Below are 23853 nucleotides of genomic sequence, written 5' to 3'. Positions count from 1 at the left end.
CTACAATGTTTATAAACTCTCTAAATCTACGGTCTCTAGACATAGGGTGGCCTGGCAGAGATGCTCGTATGGCCAGTAAGCATTCAAATCTGAGCCAATGGGCAAAAATGCATGAAGAGTAACAATCCATTATTCTTCACTGCATTTGTGGTCCAAGACTTCACCAATTGGAAGTATGTAGATTATGCCAGGGTTGCAAAGGCTCATGGTTCAGGCTACTGACAAGGAACATTGTGACATCATGCTGCCTGTGGAACAGTGATATTAAAGGTGAGACAGCTGCACAGTAGGTTAGGTGAAGGGCTCTGAGAGGTGAAAGGCAGCATGCTTGGGTCCCTGGACAAGGTGAGCCTATGACAAGGTGTCTGAATTTTCGCCTGTATTGTAATATTAAACACTTTATTGTTGTACCCGCCTGCTGATTAAGGAGTCCTCAAGATCAGCTCCACACAGACGTGGAACTGATGATGTTAATGCAGAATATTTAAGAAACTGAGGCTGATCTAAAACATTTCCTTGGACCTAGGACCATTTCCCCTGACTTTTAGGTCCTTCGTCCTCCTAAAGTCCTTTGTATAAGTTAGGAACACCTGACAGAACAGAATTTCAGGAGGTCAGGTGGGTTTACTTGTGTCTTCTGGTTGTGAGCAGTAAACGTGGCTAAAAAGGTTGATGGAATGGTGTTTTAAAACACACACACACACACACACACAACTTCTGGTCCTCTTAAGGACAAAAGTATGGGTAATCCTACATGGGGCCAGTGGCGCAATGGATAACGCGTCTGACTACGGATCAGAAGATTGTAGGTTCGACTCCTATCTGGCTCGAAAGGGTCATAGGTCCCTGTTTTATGGTATTCCTGTGGAATTCTTATTTACCTCAGACTTGTTGTAGGTTCAATATTCTCGAGCAGGACTCATCCAGCAGTCGTTCCATGGTAGGGCTGCAGTAATAGGACCACGGCTAGTTAAAAGTTTCCCATTTGCTGCTGGATTCTATGTGAAGGCCGTCATGTGGTGTGCTGCTTTTGTATTTCAACATGGGTCTCTGAGTCTCTAAACTAGGAAAAAATCTTGTTGAGAAAAGTGTGTGTGAGAGGGTCTGTGGGTGCAGGCAGGTGTGTGCACTTGAGTGCTGACCCATTTACATGTGTGAGAGGGACAAGCAAATTGCCTGTGGGATGTAGGCCTACAACTGGAACCAAGCAGCCAGGCAGAACCACAGGTAAGGAGAGAGGAAGGCAGTTCATTATTAGAGCAGGATCATGAGCATGAGCATCTTGCCCTGCTCCCTTCTGCCCCGATCGGCCACGATCGGCCAAGACCTCTCTATTAGGGTGGAGGGTGAACATTTCTTGGACCTCAGAAACTGAGGGATGCAGCGCCGATATGTCCTCCAAGGGCCTAGAGGACCTGGTGCCCAATCATGCCTGGTGTTTTTCAGCTTACCCGACCAATCTGGTTGCAAGGCGGATTTTAACAGTACTGCTGAAAAGGGACTCCCAGACAGCCCTGAGGCCATCATTTGCATAGGCCCTCCCCTTCTCTTTCTCTTGCTTCCCACAAAGCAACGCATCGCTGGCAGCAGTATAGATTTGGGGGTTGTGAAGAATAATGACAGGGAGGCTGAAGAAGGGAAAGAAAAGTCCCAGAAGTCCTGCAGGCTTCCTTGCTAAATGCAGCTGGCCATAGAGTGCACCTTCATTACTGCGAGGTAAATACATTAAAAATGTTGAGGAGAGACAAATTGAAAAATAGATATTAGGAGGAAAGCACTGGAACCTGCTTTATTATTTCAATTAGTCTTGAAAACATAGAACATTTCTCTCCTGAAAGCTGGTAAAAATATGGAACGCTTCACGAATTTGCGTGTCATCCTTGCGCAGGGGCCATGCTAATCTTCTCTGTATCGTTCCAATTTTAGTATATGTGCCGCCGAAGCGAGCACACTTCATTGATGAACCTACAATGTTTATAAACTCTCTAAATCTACGGTCTCTAGACATAGGGTGGCCTGGCAGAGATGCTCGTATGGCCAGTAAGCATTCAAATCTGAGCCAATGGGCAAAAATGCATGAAGAGTAACAATCCATTATTCTTCACTGCATTTGTGGTCCAAGACTTCACCAATTGGAAGTATGTAGATTATGCCAGGGTTGCAAAGGCTCATGGTTCAGGCTACTGACAAGGAACATTGTGACATCATGCTGCCTGTGGAACAGTGATATTAAAGGTGAGACAGCTGCACAGTAGGTTAGGTGAAGGGCTCTGAGAGGTGAAAGGCAGCATGCATGGGTCCCTGGACAAGGTGAGCCTATGACAAGGTGTCTGAATTTTCGCCTGTATTGTAATATTAAACACTTTATTGTTGTACCCGCCTGCTGATTAAGGAGTCCTCAAGATCAGCTCCACACAGACGTGGAACTGATGATGTTAATGCAGAATATTTAAGAAACTGAGGCTGATCTAAAACATTTCCTTGGACCTAGGACCATTTCCCCTGACTTTTAGGTCCTTCGTCCTCCTAAAGTCCTTTGTATAAGTTAGGAACACCTGACAGAACAGAATTTCAGGAGGTCAGGTGGGTTTACTTGTGTCTTCTGGTTGTGAGCAGTAAACGTGGCTAAAAAGGTTGATGGAATGGTGTTTTAAAACACACACACACACACACAACTTCTGGTCCTCTTAAGGACAAAAGTATGGGTAATCCTACATGGGGCCAGTGGCGCAATGGATAACGCGTCTGACTACGGATCAGAAGATTGTAGGTTCGACTCCTATCTGGCTCGAAAGGGTCATAGGTCCCTGTTTTATGGTATTCCTGTGGAATTCTTATTTACCTCAGACTTGTTGTAGGTTCAATATTCTCGAGCAGGACTCATCCAGCAGTCGTTCCATGGTAGGGCTGCAGTAATAGGACCACGGCTAGTTAAAAGTTTCCCATTTGCTGCTGGATTCTATGTGAAGGCCGTCATGTGGTGTGCTGCTTTTGTATTTCAACATGGGTCTCTGAGTCTCTAAACTAGGAAAAAATCTTGTTGAGAAAAGTGTGTGTGAGAGGGTCTGTGGGTGCAGGCAGGTGTGTGCACTTGAGTGCTGACCCATTTACATGTGTGAGAGGGACAAGCAAATTGCCTGTGGGATGTAGGCCTACAACTGGAACCAAGCAGCCAGGCAGAACCACAGGTAAGGAGAGAGGAAGGCAGTTCATTATTAGAGCAGGATCATGAGCATCTTGCCCTGCTCCCTTCTGCCCCGATCGGCCACGATCGGCCAAGACCTCTCTATTAGGGTGGAGGGTGAACATTTCTTGGACCTCAGAAACTGAGGGATGCAGCGCCGATATGTCCTCCAAGGGCCTAGAGGACCTGGTGCCCAATCATGCCTGGTGTTTTTCAGCTTACCCGACCAATCTGGTTGCAAGGCGGATTTTAACAGTACTGCTGAAAAGGGACTCCCAGACAGCCCTGAGGCCATCATTTGCATAGGCCCTCCCCTTCTCTTTCTCTTGCTTCCCACAAAGCAACGCATCGCTGGCAGCAGTATAGATTTGGGGGTTGTGAAGAATAATGACAGGGAGGCTGAAGAAGGGAAAGAAAAGTCCCAGAAGTCCTGCAGGCTTCCTTGCTAAATGCAGCTGGCCATAGAGTGCACCTTCATTACTGCGAGGTAAATACATTAAAAATGTTGAGGAGAGACAAATTGAAAAATAGATATTAGGAGGAAAGCACTGGAACCTGCTTTATTATTTCAATTAGTCTTGAAAACATAGAACATTTCTCTCCTGAAAGCTGGTAAAAATATGGAACGCTTCACGAATTTGCGTGTCATCCTTGCGCAGGGGCCATGCTAATCTTCTCTGTATCGTTCCAATTTTAGTATATGTGCCGCCGAAGCGAGCACACTTCATTGATGAACCTACAATGTTTATAAACTCTCTAAATCTACGGTCTCTAGACATAGGGTGGCCTGGCAGAGATGCTCGTATGGCCAGTAAGCATTCAAATCTGAGCCAATGGGCAAAAATGCATGAAGAGTAACAATCCATTATTCTTCACTGCATTTGTGGTCCAAGACTTCACCAATTGGAAGTATGTAGATTATGCCAGGGTTGCAAAGGCTCATGGTTCAGGCTACTGACAAGGAACATTGTGACATCATGCTGCCTGTGGAACAGTGATATTAAAGGTGAGACAGCTGCACAGTAGGTTAGGTGAAGGGCTCTGAGAGGTGAAAGGCAGCATGCTTGGGTCCCTGGACAAGGTGAGCCTATGACAAGGTGTCTGAATTTTCGCCTGTATTGTAATATTAAACACTTTATTGTTGTACCCGCCTGCTGATTAAGGAGTCCTCAAGATCAGCTCCACACAGACGTGGAACTGATGATGTTAATGCAGAATATTTAAGAAACTGAGGCTGATCTAAAACATTTCCTTGGACCTAGGACCATTTCCCCTGACTTTTAGGTCCTTCGTCCTCCTAAAGTCCTTTGTATAAGTTAGGAACACCTGACAGAACAGAATTTCAGGAGGTCAGGTGGGTTTACTTGTGTCTTCTGGTTGTGAGCAGTAAACGTGGCTAAAAAGGTTGATGGAATGGTGTTTTAAAACACACACACACACACACACACACAACTTCTGGTCCTCTTAAGGACAAAAGTATGGGTAATCCTACATGGGGCCAGTGGCGCAATGGATAACGCGTCTGACTACGGATCAGAAGATTGTAGGTTCGACTCCTATCTGGCTCGAAAGGGTCATAGGTCCCTGTTTTATGGTATTCCTGTGGAATTCTTATTTACCTCAGACTTGTTGTAGGTTCAATATTCTCGAGCAGGACTCATCCAGCAGTCGTTCCATGGTAGGGCTGCAGTAATAGGACCACGGCTAGTTAAAAGTTTCCCATTTGCTGCTGGATTCTATGTGAAGGCCGTCATGTGGTGTGCTGCTTTTGTATTTCAACATGGGTCTCTGAGTCTCTAAACTAGGAAAAAATCTTGTTGAGAAAAGTGTGTGTGAGAGGGTCTGTGGGTGCAGGCAGGTGTGTGCACTTGAGTGCTGACCCATTTACATGTGTGAGAGGGACAAGCAAATTGCCTGTGGGATGTAGGCCTACAACTGGAACCAAGCAGCCAGGCAGAACCACAGGTAAGGAGAGAGGAAGGCAGTTCATTATTAGAGCAGGATCATGAGCATCTTGCCCTGCTCCCTTCTGCCCCGATCGGCCACGATCGGCCAAGACCTCTCTATTAGGGTGGAGGGTGAACATTTCTTGGACCTCAGAAACTGAGGGATGCAGCGCCAATATGTCCTCCAAGGGCCTAGAGGACCTGGTGCCCAATCATGCCTGGTGTTTTTCAGCTTACCCGACCAATCTGGTTGCAAGGCGGATTTTAACAGTACTGCTGAAAAGGGACTCCCAGACAGCCCTGAGGCCATCATTTGCATAGGCCCTCCCCTTCTCTTTCTCTTGCTTCCCACAAAGCAACGCATCGCTGGCAGCAGTATAGATTTGGGGGTTGTGAAGAATAATGACAGGGAGGCTGAAGAAGGGAAAGAAAAGTCCCAGAAGTCCTGCAGGCTTCCTTGCTAAATGCAGCTGGCCATAGAGTGCACCTTCATTACTGCGAGGTAAATACATTAAAAATGTTGAGGAGAGACAAATTGAAAAATAGATATTAGGAGGAAAGCACTGGAACCTGCTTTATTATTTCAATTAGTCTTGAAAACATAGAACATTTCTCTTCTGAAAGCTGGTAAAAATATGGAACGCTTCACGAATTTGCGTGTCATCCTTGCGCAGGGGCCATGCTAATCTTCTCTGTATCGTTCCAATTTTAGTATATGTGCCGCCGAAGCGAGCACACTTCATTGATGAACCTACAATGTTTATAAACTCTCTAAATCTACGGTCTCTAGACATAGGGTGGCCTGGCAGAGATGCTCGTATGGCCAGTAAGCATTCAAATCTGAGCCAATGGGCAAAAATGCATGAAGAGTAACAATCCATTATTCTTCACTGCATTTGTGGTCCAAGACTTCACCAATTGGAAGTATGTAGATTATGCCAGGGTTGCAAAGGCTCATGGTTCAGGCTACTGACAAGGAACATTGTGACATCATGCTGCCTGTGGAACAGTGATATTAAAGGTGAGACAGCTGCACAGTAGGTTAGGTGAAGGGCTCTGAGAGGTGAAAGGCAGCATGCTTGGGTCCCTGGACAAGGTGAGCCTATGACAAGGTGTCTGAATTTTCGCCTGTATTGTAATATTAAACACTTTATTGTTGTACCCGCCTGCTGATTAAGGAGTCCTCAAGATCAGCTCCACACAGACGTGGAACTGATGATGTTAATGCAGAATATTTAAGAAACTGAGGCTGATCTAAAACATTTCCTTGGACCTAGGACCATTTCCCCTGACTTTTAGGTCCTTCGTCCTCCTAAAGTCCTTTGTATAAGTTAGGAACACCTGACAGAACAGAATTTCAGGAGGTCAGGTGGGTTTACTTGTGTCTTCTGGTTGTGAGCAGTAAACGTGGCTAAAAAGGTTGATGGAATGGTGTTTTAAAACACACACACACACACACACACAACTTCTGGTCCTCTTAAGGACAAAAGTATGGGTAATCCTACATGGGGCCAGTGGCGCAATGGATAACGCGTCTGACTACGGATCAGAAGATTGTAGGTTCGACTCCTATCTGGCTCGAAAGGGTCATAGGTCCCTGTTTTATGGTATTCCTGTGGAATTCTTATTTACCTCAGACTTGTTGTAGGTTCAATATTCTCGAGCAGGACTCATCCAGCAGTCGTTCCATGGTAGGGCTGCAGTAATAGGACCACGGCTAGTTAAAAGTTTCCCATTTGCTGCTGGATTCTATGTGAAGGCCGTCATGTGGTGTGCTGCTTTTGTATTTCAACATGGGTCTCTGAGTCTCTAAACTAGGAAAAAATCTTGTTGAGAAAAGTGTGTGTGAGAGGGTCTGTGGGTGCAGGCAGGTGTGTGCACTTGAGTGCTGACCCATTTACATGTGTGAGAGGGACAAGCAAATTGCCTGTGGGATGTAGGCCTACAACTGGAACCAAGCAGCCAGGCAGAACCACAGGTAAGGAGAGAGGAAGGCAGTTCATTATTAGAGCAGGATCATGAGCATCTTGCCCTGCTCCCTTCTGCCCCGATCGGCCACGATCGGCCAAGACCTCTCTATTAGGGTGGAGGGTGAACATTTCTTGGACCTCAGAAACTGAGGGATGCAGCGCCGATATGTCCTCCAAGGGCCTAGAGGACCTGGTGCCCAATCATGCCTGGTGTTTTTCAGCTTACCCGACCAATCTGGTTGCAAGGCGGATTTTAACAGTACTGCTGAAAAGGGACTCCCAGACAGCCCTGAGGCCATCATTTGCATAGGCCCTCCCCTTCTCTTTCTCTTGCTTCCCACAAAGCAACGCATCGCTGGCAGCAGTATAGATTTGGGGGTTGTGAAGAATAATGACAGGGAGGCTGAAGAAGGGAAAGAAAAGTCCCAGAAGTCCTGCAGGCTTCCTTGCTAAATGCAGCTGGCCATAGAGTGCACCTTCATTACTGCGAGGTAAATACATTAAAAATGTTGAGGAGAGACAAATTGAAAAATAGATATTAGGAGGAAAGCACTGGAACCTGCTTTATTATTTCAATTAGTCTTGAAAACATAGAACATTTCTCTCCTGAAAGCTGGTAAAAATATGGAACGCTTCACGAATTTGCGTGTCATCCTTGCGCAGGGGCCATGCTAATCTTCTCTGTATCGTTCCAATTTTAGTATATGTGCCGCCGAAGCGAGCACACTTCATTGATGAACCTACAATGTTTATAAACTCTCTAAATCTACGGTCTCTAGACATAGGGTGGCCTGGCAGAGATGCTCGTATGGCCAGTAAGCATTCAAATCTGAGCCAATGGGCAAAAATGCATGAAGAGTAACAATCCATTATTCTTCACTGCATTTGTGGTCCAAGACTTCACCAATTGGAAGTATGTAGATTATGCCAGGGTTGCAAAGGCTCATGGTTCAGGCTACTGACAAGGAACATTGTGACATCATGCTGCCTGTAGAACAGTGATATTAAAGGTGAGACAGCTGCACAGTAGGTTAGGTGAAGGGCTCTGAGAGGTGAAAGGCAGCATGCTTGGGTCCCTGGACAAGGTGAGCCTATGACAAGGTGTCTGAATTTTCGCCTGTATTGTAATATTAAACACTTTATTGTTGTACCCGCCTGCTGATTAAGGAGTCCTCAAGATCAGCTCCACACAGACGTGGAACTGATGATGTTAATGCAGAATATTTAAGAAACTGAGGCTGATCTAAAACATTTCCTTGGACCTAGGACCATTTCCCCTGACTTTTAGGTCCTTCGTCCTCCTAAAGTCCTTTGTATAAGTTAGGAACACCTGACAGAACAGAATTTCAGGAGGTCAGGTGGGTTTACTTGTGTCTTCTGGTTGTGAGCAGTAAACGTGGCTAAAAAGGTTGATGGAATGGTGTTTTAAAACACACACACACACACACAACTTCTGGTCCTCTTAAGGACAAAAGTATGGGTAATCCTACATGGGGCCAGTGGCGCAATGGATAACGCGTCTGACTACGGATCAGAAGATTGTAGGTTCGACTCCTATCTGGCTCGAAAGGGTCATAGGTCCCTGTTTTATGGTATTCCTGTGGAATTCTTATTTACCTCAGACTTGTTGTAGGTTCAATATTCTCGAGCAGGACTCATCCAGCAGTCGTTCCATGGTAGGGCTGCAGTAATAGGACCACGGCTAGTTAAAAGTTTCCCATTTGCTGCTGGATTCTATGTGAAGGCCGTCATGTGGTGTGCTGCTTTTGTATTTCAACATGGGTCTCTGAGTCTCTAAACTAGGAAAAAATCTTGTTGAGAAAAGTGTGTGTGAGAGGGTCTGTGGGTGCAGGCAGGTGTGTGCACTTGAGTGCTGACCCATTTACATGTGTGAGAGGGACAAGCAAATTGCCTGTGGGATGTAGGCCTACAACTGGAACCAAGCAGCCAGGCAGAACCACAGGTAAGGAGAGAGGAAGGCAGTTCATTATTAGAGCAGGATCATGAGCATCTTGCCCTGCTCCCTTCTGCCCCGATCGGCCACGATCGGCCAAGACCTCTCTATTAGGGTGGAGGGTGAACATTTCTTGGACCTCAGAAACTGAGGGATGCAGCGCCGATATGTCCTCCAAGGGCCTAGAGGACCTGGTGCCCAATCATGCCTGGTGTTTTTCAGCTTACCCGACCAATCTGGTTGCAAGGCGGATTTTAACAGTACTGCTGAAAAGGGACTCCCAGACAGCCCTGAGGCCATCATTTGCATAGGCCCTCCCCTTCTCTTTCTCTTGCTTCCCACAAAGCAACGCATCGCTGGCAGCAGTATAGATTTGGGGGTTGTGAAGAATAATGACAGGGAGGCTGAAGAAGGGAAAGAAAAGTCCCAGAAGTCCTGCAGGCTTCCTTGCTAAATGCAGCTGGCCATAGAGTGCACCTTCATTACTGCGAGGTAAATACATTAAAAATGTTGAGGAGAGACAAATTGAAAAATAGATATTAGGAGGAAAGCACTGGAACCTGCTTTATTATTTCAATTAGTCTTGAAAACATAGAACATTTCTCTCCTGAAAGCTGGTAAAAATATGGAACGCTTCACGAATTTGCGTGTCATCCTTGCGCAGGGGCCATGCTAATCTTCTCTGTATCGTTCCAATTTTAGTATATGTGCCGCCGAAGCGAGCACACTTCATTGATGAACCTACAATGTTTATAAACTCTCTAAATCTACGGTCTCTAGACATAGGGTGGCCTGGCAGAGATGCTCGTATGGCCAGTAAGCATTCAAATCTGAGCCAATGGGCAAAAATGCATGAAGAGTAACAATCCATTATTCTTCACTGCATTTGTGGTCCAAGACTTCACCAATTGGAAGTATGTAGATTATGCCAGGGTTGCAAAGGCTCATGGTTCAGGCTACTGACAAGGAACATTGTGACATCATGCTGCCTGTGGAACAGTGATATTAAAGGTGAGACAGCTGCACAGTAGGTTAGGTGAAGGGCTCTGAGAGGTGAAAGGCAGCATGCTTGGGTCCCTGGACAAGGTGAGCCTATGACAAGGTGTCTGAATTTTCGCCTGTATTGTAATATTAAACACTTTATTGTTGTACCCGCCTGCTGATTAAGGAGTCCTCAAGATCAGCTCCACACAGACGTGGAACTGATGATGTTAATGCAGAATATTTAAGAAACTGAGGCTGATCTAAAACATTTCCTTGGACCTAGGACCATTTCCCCTGACTTTTAGGTCCTTCGTCCTCCTAAAGTCCTTTGTATAAGTTAGGAACACCTGACAGAACAGAATTTCAGGAGGTCAGGTGGGTTTACTTGTGTCTTCTGGTTGTGAGCAGTAAACGTGGCTAAAAAGGTTGATGGAATGGTGTTTTAAAACACACACACACACACACACACAACTTCTGGTCCTCTTAAGGACAAAAGTATGGGTAATCCTACATGGGGCCAGTGGCGCAATGGATAACGCGTCTGACTACGGATCAGAAGATTGTAGGTTCGACTCCTATCTGGCTCGAAAGGGTCATAGGTCCCTGTTTTATGGTATTCCTGTGGAATTCTTATTTACCTCAGACTTGTTGTAGGTTCAATATTCTCGAGCAGGACTCATCCAGCAGTCGTTCCATGGTAGGGCTGCAGTAATAGGACCACGGCTAGTTAAAAGTTTCCCATTTGCTGCTGGATTCTATGTGAAGGCCGTCATGTGGTGTGCTGCTTTTGTATTTCAACATGGGTCTCTGAGTCTCTAAACTAGGAAAAAATCTTGTTGAGAAAAGTGTGTGTGAGAGGGTCTGTGGGTGCAGGCAGGTGTGTGCACTTGAGTGCTGACCCATTTACATGTGTGAGAGGGACAAGCAAATTGCCTGTGGGATGTAGGCCTACAACTGGAACCAAGCAGCCAGGCAGAACCACAGGTAAGGAGAGAGGAAGGCAGTTCATTATTAGAGCAGGATCATGAGCATGAGCATCTTGCCCTGCTCCCTTCTGCCCCGATCGGCCACGATCGGCCAAGACCTCTCTATTAGGGTGGAGGGTGAACATTTCTTGGACCTCAGAAACTGAGGGATGCAGCGCCGATATGTCCTCCAAGGGCCTAGAGGACCTGGTGCCCAATCATGCCTGGTGTTTTTCAGCTTACCCGACCAATCTGGTTGCAAGGCGGATTTTAACAGTACTGCTGAAAAGGGACTCCCAGACAGCCCTGAGGCCATCATTTGCATAGGCCCTCCCCTTCTCTTTCTCTTGCTTCCCACAAAGCAACGCATCGCTGGCAGCAGTATAGATTTGGGGGTTGTGAAGAATAATGACAGGGAGGCTGAAGAAGGGAAAGAAAAGTCCCAGAAGTCCTGCAGGCTTCCTTGCTAAATGCAGCTGGCCATAGAGTGCACCTTCATTACTGCGAGGTAAATACATTAAAAATGTTGAGGAGAGACAAATTGAAAAATAGATATTAGGAGGAAAGCACTGGAACCTGCTTTATTATTTCAATTAGTCTTGAAAACATAGAACATTTCTCTCCTGAAAGCTGGTAAAAATATGGAACGCTTCACGAATTTGCGTGTCATCCTTGCGCAGGGGCCATGCTAATCTTCTCTGTATCGTTCCAATTTTAGTATATGTGCCGCCGAAGCGAGCACACTTCATTGATGAACCTACAATGTTTATAAACTCTCTAAATCTACGGTCTCTAGACATAGGGTGGCCTGGCAGAGATGCTCGTATGGCCAGTAAGCATTCAAATCTGAGCCAATGGGCAAAAATGCATGAAGAGTAACAATCCATTATTCTTCACTGCATTTGTGGTCCAAGACTTCACCAATTGGAAGTATGTAGATTATGCCAGGGTTGCAAAGGCTCATGGTTCAGGCTACTGACAAGGAACATTGTGACATCATGCTGCCTGTGGAACAGTGATATTAAAGGTGAGACAGCTGCACAGTAGGTTAGGTGAAGGGCTCTGAGAGGTGAAAGGCAGCATGCATGGGTCCCTGGACAAGGTGAGCCTATGACAAGGTGTCTGAATTTTCGCCTGTATTGTAATATTAAACACTTTATTGTTGTACCCGCCTGCTGATTAAGGAGTCCTCAAGATCAGCTCCACACAGACGTGGAACTGATGATGTTAATGCAGAATATTTAAGAAACTGAGGCTGATCTAAAACATTTCCTTGGACCTAGGACCATTTCCCCTGACTTTTAGGTCCTTCGTCCTCCTAAAGTCCTTTGTATAAGTTAGGAACACCTGACAGAACAGAATTTCAGGAGGTCAGGTGGGTTTACTTGTGTCTTCTGGTTGTGAGCAGTAAACGTGGCTAAAAAGGTTGATGGAATGGTGTTTTAAAACACACACACACACACACAACTTCTGGTCCTCTTAAGGACAAAAGTATGGGTAATCCTACATGGGGCCAGTGGCGCAATGGATAACGCGTCTGACTACGGATCAGAAGATTGTAGGTTCGACTCCTATCTGGCTCGAAAGGGTCATAGGTCCCTGTTTTATGGTATTCCTGTGGAATTCTTATTTACCTCAGACTTGTTGTAGGTTCAATATTCTCGAGCAGGACTCATCCAGCAGTCGTTCCATGGTAGGGCTGCAGTAATAGGACCACGGCTAGTTAAAAGTTTCCCATTTGCTGCTGGATTCTATGTGAAGGCCGTCATGTGGTGTGCTGCTTTTGTATTTCAACATGGGTCTCTGAGTCTCTAAACTAGGAAAAAATCTTGTTGAGAAAAGTGTGTGTGAGAGGGTCTGTGGGTGCAGGCAGGTGTGTGCACTTGAGTGCTGACCCATTTACATGTGTGAGAGGGACAAGCAAATTGCCTGTGGGATGTAGGCCTACAACTGGAACCAAGCAGCCAGGCAGAACCACAGGTAAGGAGAGAGGAAGGCAGTTCATTATTAGAGCAGGATCATGAGCATCTTGCCCTGCTCCCTTCTGCCCCGATCGGCCACGATCGGCCAAGACCTCTCTATTAGGGTGGAGGGTGAACATTTCTTGGACCTCAGAAACTGAGGGATGCAGCGCCGATATGTCCTCCAAGGGCCTAGAGGACCTGGTGCCCAATCATGCCTGGTGTTTTTCAGCTTACCCGACCAATCTGGTTGCAAGGCGGATTTTAACAGTACTGCTGAAAAGGGACTCCCAGACAGCCCTGAGGCCATCATTTGCATAGGCCCTCCCCTTCTCTTTCTCTTGCTTCCCACAAAGCAACGCATCGCTGGCAGCAGTATAGATTTGGGGGTTGTGAAGAATAATGACAGGGAGGCTGAAGAAGGGAAAGAAAAGTCCCAGAAGTCCTGCAGGCTTCCTTGCTAAATGCAGCTGGCCATAGAGTGCACCTTCATTACTGCGAGGTAAATACATTAAAAATGTTGAGGAGAGACAAATTGAAAAATAGATATTAGGAGGAAAGCACTGGAACCTGCTTTATTATTTCAATTAGTCTTGAAAACATAGAACATTTCTCTCCTGAAAGCTGGTAAAAATATGGAACGCTTCACGAATTTGCGTGTCATCCTTGCGCAGGGGCCATGCTAATCTTCTCTGTATCGTTCCAATTTTAGTATATGTGCCGCCGAAGCGAGCACACTTCATTGATGAACCTACAATGTTTATAAACTCTCTAAATCTACGGTCTCTAGACATAGGGTGGCCTGGCAGAGATGCTCGTATGGCCAGTAAGCATTCAAATCTGAGCCAATGGGCAAAAATGCATGAAGAGTAACAATCCATTATTCTTCACTGCATTTGTGGTCCAAGACTTCACCAATTGGAAGTATGTAGATTATGCCAGGGTTGCAAAGGCTCATGGTTCAGGCTACTGACAAGGAACATTGTGACATCATGCTGCCTGTGGAACAGTGATATTAAAGGTGAGACAGCTGCACAGTAGGTTAGGTGAAGGGCTCTGAGAGGTGAAAGGCAGCATGCTTGGGTCCCTGGACAAGGTGAGCCTATGACAAGGTGTCTGAATTTTCGCCTGTATTGTAATATTAAACACTTTATTGTTGTACCCGCCTGCTGATTAAGGAGTCCTCAAGATCAGCTCCACACAGACGTGGAACTGATGATGTTAATGCAGAATATTTAAGAAACTGAGGCTGATCTAAAACATTTCCTTGGACCTAGGACCATTTCCCCTGACTTTTAGGTCCTTCGTCCTCCTAAAGTCCTTTGTATAAGTTAGGAACACCTGACAGAACAGAATTTCAGGAGGTCAGGTGGGTTTACTTGTGTCTTCTGGTTGTGAGCAGTAAACGTGGCTAAAAAGGTTGATGGAATGGTGTTTTAAAACACACACACACACACACACACACACAACTTCTGGTCCTCTTAAGGACAAAAGTATGGGTAATCCTACATGGGGCCAGTGGCGCAATGGATAACGCGTCTGACTACGGATCAGAAGATTGTAGGTTCGACTCCTATCTGGCTCGAAAGGGTCATAGGTCCCTGTTTTATGGTATTCCTGTGGAATTCTTATTTACCTCAGACTTGTTGTAGGTTCAATATTCTCGAGCAGGACTCATCCAGCAGTCGTTCCATGGTAGGGCTGCAGTAATAGGACCACGGCTAGTTAAAAGTTTCCCATTTGCTGCTGGATTCTATGTGAAGGCCGTCATGTGGTGTGCTGCTTTTGTATTTCAACATGGGTCTCTGAGTCTCTAAACTAGGAAAAAATCTTGTTGAGAAAAGTGTGTGTGAGAGGGTCTGTGGGTGCAGGCAGGTGTGTGCACTTGAGTGCTGACCCATTTACATGTGTGAGAGGGACAAGCAAATTGCCTGTGGGATGTAGGCCTACAACTGGAACCAAGCAGCCAGGCAGAACCACAGGTAAGGAGAGAGGAAGGCAGTTCATTATTAGAGCAGGATCATGAGCATCTTGCCCTGCTCCCTTCTGCCCCGATCGGCCACGATCGGCCAAGACCTCTCTATTAGGGTGGAGGGTGAACATTTCTTGGACCTCAGAAACTGAGGGATGCAGCGCCAATATGTCCTCCAAGGGCCTAGAGGACCTGGTGCCCAATCATGCCTGGTGTTTTTCAGCTTACCCGACCAATCTGGTTGCAAGGCGGATTTTAACAGTACTGCTGAAAAGGGACTCCCAGACAGCCCTGAGGCCATCATTTGCATAGGCCCTCCCCTTCTCTTTCTCTTGCTTCCCACAAAGCAACGCATCGCTGGCAGCAGTATAGATTTGGGGGTTGTGAAGAATAATGACAGGGAGGCTGAAGAAGGGAAAGAAAAGTCCCAGAAGTCCTGCAGGCTTCCTTGCTAAATGCAGCTGGCCATAGAGTGCACCTTCATTACTGCGAGGTAAATACATTAAAAATGTTGAGGAGAGACAAATTGAAAAATAGATATTAGGAGGAAAGCACTGGAACCTGCTTTATTATTTCAATTAGTCTTGAAAACATAGAACATTTCTCTTCTGAAAGCTGGTAAAAATATGGAACGCTTCACGAATTTGCGTGTCATCCTTGCGCAGGGGCCATGCTAATCTTCTCTGTATCGTTCCAATTTTAGTATATGTGCCGCCGAAGCGAGCACACTTCATTGATGAACCTACAATGTTTATAAACTCTCTAAATCTACGGTCTCTAGACATAGGGTGGCCTGGCAGAGATGCTCGTATGGCCAGTAAGCATTCAAATCTGAGCCAATGGGCAAAAATGCATGAAGAGTAACAATCCATTATTCTTCACTGCATTTGTGGTCCAAGACTTCACCAATTGGAAGTATGTAGATTATGCCAGGGTTGCAAAGGCTCATGGTTCAGGCTACTGACAAGGAACATTGTGACATCATGCTGCCTGTGGAACAGTGATATTAAAGGTGAGACAGCTGCACAGTAGGTTAGGTGAAGGGCTCTGAGAGGTGAAAGGCAGCATGCTTGGGTCCCTGGACAAGGTGAGCCTATGACAAGGTGTCTGAATTTTCGCCTGTATTGTAATATTAAACACTTTATTGTTGTACCCGCCTGCTGATTAAGGAGTCCTCAAGATCAGCTCCACACAGACGTGGAACTGATGATGTTAATGCAGAATATTTAAGAAACTGAGGCTGATCTAAAACATTTCCTTGGACCTAGGACCATTTCCCCTGACTTTTAGGTCCTTCGTCCTCCTAAAGTCCTTTGTATAAGTTAGGAACACCTGACAGAACAGAATTTCAGGAGGTCAGGTGGGTTTACTTGTGTCTTCTGGTTGTGAGCAGTAAACGTGGCTAAAAAGGTTGATGGAATGGTGTTTTAAAACACACACACACACACACACACAACTTCTGGTCCTCTTAAGGACAAAAGTATGGGTAATCCTACATGGGGCCAGTGGCGCAATGGATAACGCGTCTGACTACGGATCAGAAGATTGTAGGTTCGACTCCTATCTGGCTCGAAAGGGTCATAGGTCCCTGTTTTATGGTATTCCTGTGGAATTCTTATTTACCTCAGACTTGTTGTAGGTTCAATATTCTCGAGCAGGACTCATCCAGCAGTCGTTCCATGGTAGGGCTGCAGTAATAGGACCACGGCTAGTTAAAAGTTTCCCATTTGCTGCTGGATTCTATGTGAAGGCCGTCATGTGGTGTGCTGCTTTTGTATTTCAACATGGGTCTCTGAGTCTCTAAACTAGGAAAAAATCTTGTTGAGAAAAGTGTGTGTGAGAGGGTCTGTGGGTGCAGGCAGGTGTGTGCACTTGAGTGCTGACCCATTTACATGTGTGAGAGGGACAAGCAAATTGCCTGTGGGATGTAGGCCTACAACTGGAACCAAGCAGCCAGGCAGAACCACAGGTAAGGAGAGAGGAAGGCAGTTCATTATTAGAGCAGGATCATGAGCATCTTGCCCTGCTCCCTTCTGCCCCGATCGGCCACGATCGGCCAAGACCTCTCTATTAGGGTGGAGGGTGAACATTTCTTGGACCTCAGAAACTGAGGGATGCAGCGCCGATATGTCCTCCAAGGGCCTAGAGGACCTGGTGCCCAATCATGCCTGGTGTTTTTCAGCTTACCCGACCAATCTGGTTGCAAGGCGGATTTTAACAGTACTGCTGAAAAGGGACTCCCAGACAGCCCTGAGGCCATCATTTGCATAGGCCCTCCCCTTCTCTTTCTCTTGCTTCCCACAAAGCAACGCATCGCTGGCAGCAGTATAGATTTGGGGGTTGTGAAGAATAATGACAGGGAGGCTGAAGAAGGGAAAGAAAAGTCCCAGAAGTCCTGCAGGCTTCCTTGCTAAATGCAGCTGGCCATAGAGTGCACCTTCATTACTGCGAGGTAAATACATTAAAAATGTTGAGGAGAGACAAATTGAAAAATAGATATTAGGAGGAAAGCACTGGAACCTGCTTTATTATTTCAATTAGTCTTGAAAACATAGAACATTTCTCTCCTGAAAGCTGGTAAAAATATGGAACGCTTCACGAATTTGCGTGTCATCCTTGCGCAGGGGCCATGCTAATCTTCTCTGTATCGTTCCAATTTTAGTATATGTGCCGCCGAAGCGAGCACACTTCATTGATGAACCTACAATGTTTATAAACTCTCTAAATCTACGGTCTCTAGACATAGGGTGGCCTGGCAGAGATGCTCGTATGGCCAGTAAGCATTCAAATCTGAGCCAATGGGCAAAAATGCATGAAGAGTAACAATCCATTATTCTTCACTGCATTTGTGGTCCAAGACTTCACCAATTGGAAGTATGTAGATTATGCCAGGGTTGCAAAGGCTCATGGTTCAGGCTACTGACAAGGAACATTGTGACATCATGCTGCCTGTAGAACAGTGATATTAAAGGTGAGACAGCTGCACAGTAGGTTAGGTGAAGGGCTCTGAGAGGTGAAAGGCAGCATGCTTGGGTCCCTGGACAAGGTGAGCCTATGACAAGGTGTCTGAATTTTCGCCTGTATTGTAATATTAAACACTTTATTGTTGTACCCGCCTGCTGATTAAGGAGTCCTCAAGATCAGCTCCACACAGACGTGGAACTGATGATGTTAATGCAGAATATTTAAGAAACTGAGGCTGATCTAAAACATTTCCTTGGACCTAGGACCATTTCCCCTGACTTTTAGGTCCTTCGTCCTCCTAAAGTCCTTTGTATAAGTTAGGAACACCTGACAGAACAGAATTTCAGGAGGTCAGGTGGGTTTACTTGTGTCTTCTGGTTGTGAGCAGTAAACGTGGCTAAAAAGGTTGATGGAATGGTGTTTTAAAACACACACACACACACACACACACAACTTCTGGTCCTCTTAAGGACAAAAGTATGGGTAATCCTACATGGGGCCAGTGGCGCAATGGATAACGCGTCTGACTACGGATCAGAAGATTGTAGGTTCGACTCCTATCTGGCTCGAAAGGGTCATAGGTCCCTGTTTTATGGTATTCCTGTGGAATTCTTATTTACCTCAGACTTGTTGTAGGTTCAATATTCTCGAGCAGGACTCATCCAGCAGTCGTTCCATGGTAGGGCTGCAGTAATAGGACCACGGCTAGTTAAAAGTTTCCCATTTGCTGCTGGATTCTATGTGAAGGCCGTCATGTGGTGTGCTGCTTTTGTATTTCAACATGGGTCTCTGAGTCTCTAAACTAGGAAAAAATCTTGTTGAGAAAAGTGTGTGTGAGAGGGTCTGTGGGTGCAGGCAGGTGTGTGCACTTGAGTGCTGACCCATTTACATGTGTGAGAGGGACAAGCAAATTGCCTGTGGGATGTAGGCCTACAACTGGAACCAAGCAGCCAGGCAGAACCACAGGTAAGGAGAGAGGAAGGCAGTTCATTATTAGAGCAGGATCATGAGCATCTTGCCCTGCTCCCTTCTGCCCCGATCGGCCACGATCGGCCAAGACCTCTCTATTAGGGTGGAGGGTGAACATTTCTTGGACCTCAGAAACTGAGGGATGCAGCGCCGATATGTCCTCCAAGGGCCTAGAGGACCTGGTGCCCAATCATGCCTGGTGTTTTTCAGCTTACCCGACCAATCTGGTTGCAAGGCGGATTTTAACAGTACTGCTGAAAAGGGACTCCCAGACAGCCCTGAGGCCATCATTTGCATAGGCCCTCCCCTTCTCTTTCTCTTGCTTCCCACAAAGCAACGCATCGCTGGCAGCAGTATAGATTTGGGGGTTGTGAAGAATAATGACAGGGAGGCTGAAGAAGGGAAAGAAAAGTCCCAGAAGTCCTGCAGGCTTCCTTGCTAAATGCAGCTGGCCATAGAGTGCACCTTCATTACTGCGAGGTAAATACATTAAAAATGTTGAGGAGAGACAAATTGAAAAATAGATATTAGGAGGAAAGCACTGGAACCTGCTTTATTATTTCAATTAGTCTTGAAAACATAGAACATTTCTCTTCTGAAAGCTGGTAAAAATATGGAACGCTTCACGAATTTGCGTGTCATCCTTGCGCAGGGGCCATGCTAATCTTCTCTGTATCGTTCCAATTTTAGTATATGTGCCGCCGAAGCGAGCACACTTCATTGATGAACCTACAATGTTTATAAACTCTCTAAATCTACGGTCTCTAGACATAGGGTGGCCTGGCAGAGATGCTCGTATGGCCAGTAAGCATTCAAATCTGAGCCAATGGGCAAAAATGCATGAAGAGTAACAATCCATTATTCTTCACTGCATTTGTGGTCCAAGACTTCACCAATTGGAAGTATGTAGATAATGCCAGGGTTGCAAAGGCTCATGGTTCAGGCTACTGACAAGGAACATTGTGACATCATGCTGCCTGTGGAACAGTGATATTAAAGGTGAGACAGCTGCACAGTAGGTTAGGTGAAGGGCTCTGAGAGGTGAAAGGCAGCATGCTTGGGTCCCTGGACAAGGTGAGCCTATGACAAGGTGTCTGAATTTTCGCCTGTATTGTAATATTAAACACTTTATTGTTGTACCCGCCTGCTGATTAAGGAGTCCTCAAGATCAGCTCCACACAGACGTGGAACTGATGATGTTAATGCAGAATATTTAAGAAACTGAGGCTGATCTAAAACATTTCCTTGGACCTAGGACCATTTCCCCTGACTTTTAGGTCCTTCGTCCTCCTAAAGTCCTTTGTATAAGTTAGGAACACCTGACAGAACAGAATTTCAGGAGGTCAGGTGGGTTTACTTGTGTCTTCTGGTTGTGAGCAGTAAACGTGGCTAAAAAGGTTGATGGAATGGTGTTTTAAAACACACACACACACAACTTCTGGTCCTCTTAAGGACAAAAGTATGGGTAATCCTACATGGGGCCAGTGGCGCAATGGATAACGCGTCTGACTACGGATCAGAAGATTGTAGGTTCGACTCCTATCTGGCTCGAAAGGGTCATAGGTCCCTGTTTTATGGTATTCCTGTGGAATTCTTATTTACCTCAGACTTGTTGTAGGTTCAATATTCTCGAGCAGGACTCATCCAGCAGTCGTTCCATGGTAGGGCTGCAGTAATAGGACCACGGCTAGTTAAAAGTTTCCCATTTGCTGCTGGATTCTATGTGAAGGCCGTCATGTGGTGTGCTGCTTTTGTATTTCAACATGGGTCTCTGAGTCTCTAAACTAGGAAAAAATCTTGTTGAGAAAAGTGTGTGTGAGAGGGTCTGTGGGTGCAGGCAGGTGTGTGCACTTGAGTGCTGACCCATTTACATGTGTGAGAGGGACAAGCAAATTGCCTGTGGGATGTAGGCCTACAACTGGAACCAAGCAGCCAGGCAGAACCACAGGTAAGGAGAGAGGAAGGCAGTTCATTATTAGAGCAGGATCATGAGCATCTTGCCCTGCTCCCTTCTGCCCCGATCGGCCACGATCGGCCAAGACCTCTCTATTAGGGTGGAGGGTGAACATTTCTTGGACCTCAGAAACTGAGGGATGCAGCGCCAATATGTCCTCCAAGGGCCTAGAGGACCTGGTGCCCAATCATGCCTGGTGTTTTTCAGCTTACCCGACCAATCTGGTTGCAAGGCGGATTTTAACAGTACTGCTGAAAAGGGACTCCCAGACAGCCCTGAGGCCATCATTTGCATAGGCCCTCCCCTTCTCTTTCTCTTGCTTCCCACAAAGCAACGCATCGCTGGCAGCAGTATAGATTTGGGGGTTGTGAAGAATAATGACAGGGAGGCTGAAGAAGGGAAAGAAAAGTCCCAGAAGTCCTGCAGGCTTCCTTGCTAAATGCAGCTGGCCATAGAGTGCACCTTCATTACTGCGAGGTAAATACATTAAAAATGTTGAGGAGAGACAAATTGAAAAATAGATATTAGGAGGAAAGCACTGGAACCTGCTTTATTATTTCAATTAGTCTTGAAAACATAGAACATTTCTCTTCTGAAAGCTGGTAAAAATATGGAACGCTTCACGAATTTGCGTGTCATCCTTGCGCAGGGGCCATGCTAATCTTCTCTGTATCGTTCCAATTTTAGTATATGTGCCGCCGAAGCGAGCACACTTCATTGATGAACCTACAATGTTTATAAACTCTCTAAATCTACGGTCTCTAGACATAGGGTGGCCTGGCAGAGATGCTCGTATGGCCAGTAAGCATTCAAATCTGAGCCAATGGGCAAAAATGCATGAAGAGTAACAATCCATTATTCTTCACTGCATTTGTGGTCCAAGACTTCACCAATTGGAAGTATGTAGATTATGCCAGGGTTGCAAAGGCTCATGGTTCAGGCTACTGACAAGGAACATTGTGACATCATGCTGCCTGTGGAACAGTGATATTAAAGGTGAGACAGCTGCACAGTAGGTTAGGTGAAGGGCTCTGAGAGGTGAAAGGCAGCATGCTTGGGTCCCTGGACAAGGTGAGCCTATGACAAGGTGTCTGAATTTTCGCCTGTATTGTAATATTAAACACTTTATTGTTGTACCCGCCTGCTGATTAAGGAGTCCTCAAGATCAGCTCCACACAGACGTGGAACTGATGATGTTAATGCAGAATATTTAAGAAACTGAGGCTGATCTAAAACATTTCCTTGGACCTAGGACCATTTCCCCTGACTTTTAGGTCCTTCGTCCTCCTAAAGTCCTTTGTATAAGTTAGGAACACCTGACAGAACAGAATTTCAGGAGGTCAGGTGGGTTTACTTGTGTCTTCTGGTTGTGAGCAGTAAACGTGGCTAAAAAGGTTGATGGAATGGTGTTTTAAAACACACACACACACACACACACAACTTCTGGTCCTCTTAAGGACAAAAGTATGGGTAATCCTACATGGGGCCAGTGGCGCAATGGATAACGCGTCTGACTACGGATCAGAAGATTGTAGGTTCGACTCCTATCTGGCTCGAAAGGGTCATAGGTCCCTGTTTTATGGTATTCCTGTGGAATTCTTATTTACCTCAGACTTGTTGTAGGTTCAATATTCTCGAGCAGGACTCATCCAGCAGTCGTTCCATGGTAGGGCTGCAGTAATAGGACCACGGCTAGTTAAAAGTTTCCCATTTGCTGCTGGATTCTATGTGAAGGCCGTCATGTGGTGTGCTGCTTTTGTATTTCAACATGGGTCTCTGAGTCTCTAAACTAGGAAAAAATCTTGTTGAGAAAAGTGTGTGTGAGAGGGTCTGTGGGTGCAGGCAGGTGTGTGCACTTGAGTGCTGACCCATTTACATGTGTGAGAGGGACAAGCAAATTGCCTGTGGGATGTAGGCCTACAACTGGAACCAAGCAGCCAGGCAGAACCACAGGTAAGGAGAGAGGAAGGCAGTTCATTATTAGAGCAGGATCATGAGCATCTTGCCCTGCTCCCTTCTGCCCCGATCGGCCACGATCGGCCAAGACCTCTCTATTAGGGTGGAGGGTGAACATTTCTTGGACCTCAGAAACTGAGGGATGCAGCGCCGATATGTCCTCCAAGGGCCTAGAGGACCTGGTGCCCAATCATGCCTGGTGTTTTTCAGCTTACCCGACCAATCTGGTTGCAAGGCGGATTTTAACAGTACTGCTGAAAAGGGACTCCCAGACAGCCCTGAGGCCATCATTTGCATAGGCCCTCCCCTTCTCTTTCTCTTGCTTCCCACAAAGCAACGCATCGCTGGCAGCAGTATAGATTTGGGGGTTGTGAAGAATAATGACAGGGAGGCTGAAGAAGGGAAAGAAAAGTCCCAGAAGTCCTGCAGGCTTCCTTGCTAAATGCAGCTGGCCATAGAGTGCACCTTCATTACTGCGAGGTAAATACATTAAAAATGTTGAGGAGAGACAAATTGAAAAATAGATATTAGGAGGAAAGCACTGGAACCTGCTTTATTATTTCAATTAGTCTTGAAAACATAGAACATTTCTCTCCTGAAAGCTGGTAAAAATATGGAACGCTTCACGAATTTGCGTGTCATCCTTGCGCAGGGGCCATGCTAATCTTCTCTGTATCGTTCCAATTTTAGTATATGTGCCGCCGAAGCGAGCACACTTCATTGATGAACCTACAATGTTTATAAACTCTCTAAATCTACGGTCTCTAGACATAGGGTGGCCTGGCAGAGATGCTCGTATGGCCAGTAAGCATTCAAATCTGAGCCAATGGGCAAAAATGCATGAAGAGTAACAATCCATTATTCTTCACTGCATTTGTGGTCCAAGACTTCACCAATTGGAAGTATGTAGATTATGCCAGGGTTGCAAAGGCTCATGGTTCAGGCTACTGACAAGGAACATTGTGACATCATGCTGCCTGTAGAACAGTGATATTAAAGGTGAGACAGCTGCACAGTAGGTTAGGTGAAGGGCTCTGAGAGGTGAAAGGCAGCATGCTTGGGTCCCTGGACAAG

At 46.0% G+C, this 23853-nt stretch overlaps 24 non-coding genes across 24 annotated transcripts; 12 read left to right on the top strand and 12 right to left on the bottom strand.

Moving 5' to 3' along the window:
- Window positions 1-757: 757 nt before the first annotated feature.
- On the top strand, window positions 758-830 carry TRNAR-ACG (transfer RNA arginine (anticodon ACG)). The gene has a single exon. It is a non-coding gene; the product is annotated as a tRNA-Arg (tRNA).
- Window positions 831-1843: 1013 nt separating this feature from the next.
- LOC146818675 (U6 spliceosomal RNA) lies at window positions 1844-1950 on the bottom strand. Its single transcript, XR_014963668.1, has one exon. It is a non-coding gene; the product is annotated as a U6 spliceosomal RNA (small nuclear RNA).
- Window positions 1951-2718: 768 nt separating this feature from the next.
- On the top strand, window positions 2719-2791 carry TRNAR-ACG (transfer RNA arginine (anticodon ACG)). Its single transcript has one exon. It is a non-coding gene; the product is annotated as a tRNA-Arg (tRNA).
- A 1007-nt stretch (window positions 2792-3798) lies between these two features.
- Window positions 3799-3905, bottom strand: LOC146818673 (U6 spliceosomal RNA). The gene has a single exon (XR_014963667.1). It is a non-coding gene; the product is annotated as a U6 spliceosomal RNA (small nuclear RNA).
- A 774-nt stretch (window positions 3906-4679) lies between these two features.
- TRNAR-ACG (transfer RNA arginine (anticodon ACG)) lies at window positions 4680-4752 on the top strand. Its single transcript has one exon. It is a non-coding gene; the product is annotated as a tRNA-Arg (tRNA).
- Window positions 4753-5759: 1007 nt separating this feature from the next.
- LOC146818671 (U6 spliceosomal RNA) lies at window positions 5760-5866 on the bottom strand. The gene has a single exon (XR_014963666.1). It is a non-coding gene; the product is annotated as a U6 spliceosomal RNA (small nuclear RNA).
- Window positions 5867-6638: 772 nt separating this feature from the next.
- TRNAR-ACG (transfer RNA arginine (anticodon ACG)) lies at window positions 6639-6711 on the top strand. The gene has a single exon. It is a non-coding gene; the product is annotated as a tRNA-Arg (tRNA).
- Window positions 6712-7718: 1007 nt separating this feature from the next.
- Window positions 7719-7825, bottom strand: LOC146818669 (U6 spliceosomal RNA). Its single transcript, XR_014963665.1, has one exon. It is a non-coding gene; the product is annotated as a U6 spliceosomal RNA (small nuclear RNA).
- A 768-nt stretch (window positions 7826-8593) lies between these two features.
- Window positions 8594-8666, top strand: TRNAR-ACG (transfer RNA arginine (anticodon ACG)). The gene has a single exon. It is a non-coding gene; the product is annotated as a tRNA-Arg (tRNA).
- A 1007-nt stretch (window positions 8667-9673) lies between these two features.
- LOC146818667 (U6 spliceosomal RNA) lies at window positions 9674-9780 on the bottom strand. Its single transcript, XR_014963664.1, has one exon. It is a non-coding gene; the product is annotated as a U6 spliceosomal RNA (small nuclear RNA).
- Window positions 9781-10552: 772 nt separating this feature from the next.
- TRNAR-ACG (transfer RNA arginine (anticodon ACG)) lies at window positions 10553-10625 on the top strand. Its single transcript has one exon. It is a non-coding gene; the product is annotated as a tRNA-Arg (tRNA).
- Window positions 10626-11638: 1013 nt separating this feature from the next.
- Window positions 11639-11745, bottom strand: LOC146818665 (U6 spliceosomal RNA). Its single transcript, XR_014963663.1, has one exon. It is a non-coding gene; the product is annotated as a U6 spliceosomal RNA (small nuclear RNA).
- A 768-nt stretch (window positions 11746-12513) lies between these two features.
- TRNAR-ACG (transfer RNA arginine (anticodon ACG)) lies at window positions 12514-12586 on the top strand. The gene has a single exon. It is a non-coding gene; the product is annotated as a tRNA-Arg (tRNA).
- A 1007-nt stretch (window positions 12587-13593) lies between these two features.
- Window positions 13594-13700, bottom strand: LOC146818663 (U6 spliceosomal RNA). Its single transcript, XR_014963662.1, has one exon. It is a non-coding gene; the product is annotated as a U6 spliceosomal RNA (small nuclear RNA).
- Window positions 13701-14476: 776 nt separating this feature from the next.
- On the top strand, window positions 14477-14549 carry TRNAR-ACG (transfer RNA arginine (anticodon ACG)). Its single transcript has one exon. It is a non-coding gene; the product is annotated as a tRNA-Arg (tRNA).
- A 1007-nt stretch (window positions 14550-15556) lies between these two features.
- On the bottom strand, window positions 15557-15663 carry LOC146818661 (U6 spliceosomal RNA). Its single transcript, XR_014963660.1, has one exon. It is a non-coding gene; the product is annotated as a U6 spliceosomal RNA (small nuclear RNA).
- A 772-nt stretch (window positions 15664-16435) lies between these two features.
- TRNAR-ACG (transfer RNA arginine (anticodon ACG)) lies at window positions 16436-16508 on the top strand. Its single transcript has one exon. It is a non-coding gene; the product is annotated as a tRNA-Arg (tRNA).
- A 1007-nt stretch (window positions 16509-17515) lies between these two features.
- On the bottom strand, window positions 17516-17622 carry LOC146818659 (U6 spliceosomal RNA). Its single transcript, XR_014963659.1, has one exon. It is a non-coding gene; the product is annotated as a U6 spliceosomal RNA (small nuclear RNA).
- Window positions 17623-18396: 774 nt separating this feature from the next.
- On the top strand, window positions 18397-18469 carry TRNAR-ACG (transfer RNA arginine (anticodon ACG)). The gene has a single exon. It is a non-coding gene; the product is annotated as a tRNA-Arg (tRNA).
- A 1007-nt stretch (window positions 18470-19476) lies between these two features.
- Window positions 19477-19583, bottom strand: LOC146818657 (U6 spliceosomal RNA). The gene has a single exon (XR_014963658.1). It is a non-coding gene; the product is annotated as a U6 spliceosomal RNA (small nuclear RNA).
- A 764-nt stretch (window positions 19584-20347) lies between these two features.
- On the top strand, window positions 20348-20420 carry TRNAR-ACG (transfer RNA arginine (anticodon ACG)). The gene has a single exon. It is a non-coding gene; the product is annotated as a tRNA-Arg (tRNA).
- Window positions 20421-21427: 1007 nt separating this feature from the next.
- LOC146818655 (U6 spliceosomal RNA) lies at window positions 21428-21534 on the bottom strand. The gene has a single exon (XR_014963657.1). It is a non-coding gene; the product is annotated as a U6 spliceosomal RNA (small nuclear RNA).
- A 772-nt stretch (window positions 21535-22306) lies between these two features.
- On the top strand, window positions 22307-22379 carry TRNAR-ACG (transfer RNA arginine (anticodon ACG)). Its single transcript has one exon. It is a non-coding gene; the product is annotated as a tRNA-Arg (tRNA).
- A 1007-nt stretch (window positions 22380-23386) lies between these two features.
- On the bottom strand, window positions 23387-23493 carry LOC146818653 (U6 spliceosomal RNA). Its single transcript, XR_014963656.1, has one exon. It is a non-coding gene; the product is annotated as a U6 spliceosomal RNA (small nuclear RNA).
- Between the last annotated feature and the right edge of the window lie 360 nt (window positions 23494-23853).

Source organism: Triturus cristatus, chromosome 6 (assembly GCF_964204655.1).
Source record: "Triturus cristatus chromosome 6, aTriCri1.1, whole genome shotgun sequence".
NCBI lineage: Eukaryota > Metazoa > Chordata > Amphibia > Caudata > Salamandridae > Triturus > Triturus cristatus.
The sequence above is the reverse complement of the archived record's forward strand: the minus strand, read 5'-3'. Positions and strand labels throughout refer to the sequence as shown.